Source organism: Schistocerca gregaria, chromosome 4, assembly GCF_023897955.1.
Source record: "Schistocerca gregaria isolate iqSchGreg1 chromosome 4, iqSchGreg1.2, whole genome shotgun sequence".
NCBI classification, from domain to species: domain Eukaryota; kingdom Metazoa; phylum Arthropoda; class Insecta; order Orthoptera; family Acrididae; genus Schistocerca; species Schistocerca gregaria.
The window spans coordinates 162194812-162199516 of record NC_064923.1 but is presented as its reverse complement, the minus strand read 5'-3'; positions in this window follow the sequence as shown (position 1 = coordinate 162199516).

Below are 4705 nucleotides of genomic sequence, written 5' to 3'. Positions count from 1 at the left end.
TTCATTGAATTAAAAAATGTCATAACAAGGTAGCTCTCATTTAAGTCTATCATGTACAGGCGTCAAACTATAAAAAAACACCAATTTCATTTTTTACGTTTTCACGTGTGCCACTCCACGCCTAGTAGAACTTTCCACACAGAGCCCTGCGGCCTGCTCCGGACGGCGCAAGACGCAAGCTTACTCCTCACCACGGTGCAATAAATTTCCGCACCTAGGAAAAAGGTTACTATACTGTGCAGCGTGCCATTAGCTTTTTTTTTAATTTCATTGCCACCAGCTTAGTTGCTGAGTTGTAATGTCACTCTTCAAATATGTTTTGTTGCGCTATATCCATTGTGGTTTTCTTTCGAAAATGATTGATGCAGTAGCTGAAGCATTGTAGGGTTATCTTCTACTGCAGTTCAGAAAAGGAGCTGACTGTCATCAGCTCGTGGGAGCCCAAAACACCAGTTTCTGTTGACCGCACTTTATACTTAGGGCAGATTGAGGCAGAGTTCGTTTCGCCCGCATCGCACTTCCCCCGCAGATCACCCCCCTCTCTGCATTACCCGTTCAACAAGTTATTTATAGTTCTCGAGTAGTAGTGAAGACAAATGTTAATGGTACACAGCAGAGGTAAACCTTTGGCAAGTGAAGGCTTTTATGTTTCGGAAAGCAATATTTCTATGTTTAAATTTTGTAATGTCTGTATCGAGTGAAAAACAAGATACTGTCGCAAAACATTCTTTTAAAAATGAGGAACATTTAGAACAGATGCCCAAAAATACTCGTGCTCTTCCATTGTTGGCCTGAAAGGTTGGACACTCCTGTTCTTAAGCACGTCGACTTTTTTCCAGAGACAGTGTGGCTTTCTGGTAGGATACTAGCTTGCCGCACGGTGGAGTTAGGTTCGATTCCTGAAGAGTGCAATATTTTTAAACTGGATTGAATGTTCTACTAGCATTTACGTGAAGTGTAAAATTCATAAAATTGGAAAAACAGCAGTAGCGCTTGACACTGTTAACTGCTGAATCCTGTCGCTCATTATATTTCCCTTTCTTCTCTTTTCAGTTCGAATACCTATGCCATTTAAAGGTAAAATTGATCAAATATATTTCTATGAAAACTGCACGTCTGCTTATTTCTAATTACATATCGTACACAAAAATCAGTCTTATAAAAGATCGTGTAACCATTTTTTTTATACTTACGTATTTTACACTTCACGGAAACATTCGCGTAACATGAAGCTTTCGTTACCATAGCCGGGAATCGAACCCACGCTACTCATGTCGCAGTCGAGCATTCTGCTGCGACGCAGCAGGGAGGGGAACTTAGAACTGGGTATTAATAAAATTTAAAAATTGAATTCCTAGAAAATATTAGAGAGGTGCTTCCAACTGCTTTGGTATGTTTATATTTGAGTTCTGAACTTCACGTACCATAAATATAAGAAAATACAAAAATCGATTTGCTGTGTGCTCACCTTGTTAGAATGTTTCTGCGTCAGACAAGCAGGAAGACTTCGTTTCTGAGCTGAACTTTGAAGAGCTGAATTTAGAATTTCCGCCAGTCCCGTAATTGGACTTAAGATTATCGAAAGTAATTTCTACGATATTTTTAGAGAGTGATGGACTTCATGTAGCCAAGAGACTGGTGTTGCGTAGGATCTTGTTTCTTGAAGGAATCACTTGGACTTGAAACGGACTGCGCCTACTCGTCATTACCGATTTCGCGAAATTCATGCAGTGTGGGCTGTAGTTATCATATGACAGTGAAGCTTGGCAGATAGGCTAAAGCGTAAATGCGGAACCGATTTACGCTGAAAAAACAATTAATTCAAATTGTCACCAGCAGGTGCAAAACTGGTGCTGTAGACTGTACGACGGCCAAGCTGTGTGGCTATCGAGAACACAAACCGTGCGCTGTTTGTGAACCTGTTTTATGTAAATGGAAGCAATCACAGTTCTGCACTGAGAGATTATCGCCTACTGGAGGGTCTGAGAAGATGCCCAATGTCAATAAGTGGTTTAAAAAAGATGATAATTAAATTCGAAAACACGACGTGCCTGGTGTGGCAACTAGAAGTGGAAGGTGTCGTATCCCGGTGGAAGTTATTACTTGGCTGCGTTCCTCCAAGTGCCCATGCAGCACGTACTTGAACCCGTGCAGTCTAACGAGGATTGCCCATTATGGTCAACAGTACGGAAAGTTCTGAAGTGTATTTTACACTTGTACCTGTAGAAGATCCGGACGAAACCACATGATGCTCTCTAACGTTCAAAATTTGCTCTTCGGTGCCTGTCATGGATCGAAATTGATGACAGGGGCCATGCTTTATTCCATGGAGCGACGAGGCACATTTTCCACTACAGTATGCAGTGAGTACACAGGTGTTGGAGGTACTGTTAAAACATGTGTTTTGCTCGATGAGCCATTATATAGTTCAAATGGCTCTGAGCACTATGGGATTTAACTGCTGAAGTCATCAGTCCCCTAGAACTAAGAACTACTTAAACCTAACTAACCTAAGGACATCACACACATCCTTGCCCGAAGCAGGATTCGAACCTGCGACCGCAGCGGGCGCGCGGTTCCAGACTGTAGCGCCTACAAGCGCTCGACCAAACCTGCCGGCGACCGTATGGTGACGCGGTTCCATACTGAAGCTGGGCCATTATACTCTCCGTAACTGACTATGTTGTGTGGATTCACAAGCACCTACATTCTCGGCCCGTTCTTCTTTGAAGATAATGCACCCAGAGGGCCTCTCAAGTGTACCGCGACGTCTGCACAATATCGAGACCTCTTTGTACAGCTTGTGATTCCTATATGGAAAAGTGTAACTGAGTGGAAATCACTGTTTTCATGCAAGATGGGACATACTTCATGACGTCCGCCCAGTGAATGATCTTATTAATGCAACCTTCCACGATTGTGTTATCTTCAGACGTTATTCCAGATGTGTGGGCAGAAGGATCACCTGACCTGAACTCATGTGATTTTTGGGTCGGGAGTATGTAAAGGAACTCGTTTACCAGGGACACATCCAGTCTCTATCTGATCTCAAGACCAGAATATAGGAACATGTCATTTAGATTTCACTGAGAGCAGCTGTTAATCACGTCGTTTTATGGATGCTGCATCTCGACGATGCCAACAGTGCTAATATTGAAGAAAGTGTGTAATCGACAGTTAATAACTAAATCAATATTATTCCTTTCTCACTTGTTTGACCCTTTCTGCCGAAGTCCTGTCCCTAACACACTACATATGGAAACATTTTTATACGTCTTTCTTGCATTCACAGGGCAAGATTTGCACCTAGTGGCCAAAATAGGAACTAACTTTTTTCCAGAAGAAATCGGTTTCGATTTATCTCATTAAGATATCTACCAGGTTTCGCTGCTATACAATAGTTACAGCCTACAGTGGACCTCTCTAAGTAGCTGAACTTTAATTATAACCAGGGCGGCCAAATATGAAAGACACAGAAGTGGGAACTCCAGATGACCAAACGCTTAGAAAAAATAGCAGTTTTGGCGCGGATCGGGGAAGACATGAGCCATTTATATTATTGTATTTGTAGACAGGGGTTGGTACAGTGCAAAGAGTAGAGAACAGTAAAACGAAAAACATGGTAACTTTTTTATTTTTTATTTTTATGTTACTGAGAAATAATGGTCACTGTACTGTATTTAATAATATTTTATAAAAAGTCATTAAAAGGAATGGCAATGACAATTTGGGATCGCTTATAGCATCCACCTAGGAACGGATTGTGATGGTTATGTTAGGATTTCGTATACAGGGTTGTCAGAAATAGTCTGAAAAGCTTCTATGGGTGTTGTAGCTTAGGTTTTACAAAGAAATGAACGTTGAGAATAAAAATCGATATACTGCGTCGTTTAACCAGCAGTGAGGTAAGCGAATCAGGCTGTTGTGCACACAGATTGAGATACATACGGTTAGTGTCAGTTCCCATAGCGTAGACGGTAGTAGAAGGGAATGCTCAGCCTTTGGCTCTGATTTGATTCTTATTACTGTATCGTGTCCCATTTTTGTATCGTTCTCTTGTTAGGTATTACAACATCAAGGGATGAACACGTGTGACGACACCGTCTCTGGTGGGCCTCATGAATCTGCGCGCGCAACGGACTAACTTCAAAGATAATTAACTCGGGAAAAGGCGCAACAATCGAATTTGTTCCTTAACATGTATTGCTCAACGCAACCTATCCTGCAACACCCTTACCAGCTTTTCAGACTATTTCTGACTACCCTATATATTCTTTTATTATTTTGCAGTTCATAATTTACAAGTTCTGAATCTATATTCACCGCAAAAAGACGGGAATCAGTAATTTTCTCAGTAGCTTTCACGATTTACAAGGTTGTTTCGAAGTTTCTACACAAGAAAATAGTTTACATTCATCAGTAGTTCTCTCTCATAGCACAATTTGACAGTAAATCATGTGTAATGCCTTTCGCAGTTCAAAATGAAGGTAAAGATATATGTAGCCTGTATGCTGTACTCCCGTCCTCATGCACGCTCAGATACAATCCTTTCTTCGACATTTATTTTTTATCCCACTTTTTCTTTACCTTTCTTTTACGCCTTTTATGAAAATATTAATAAATACAACATTCTGAGCATCCTTTCCGTTTGCGGCTTAAGTGAACTGAAAATTGAACATGTACTCGCATATGGACCTAACTATGA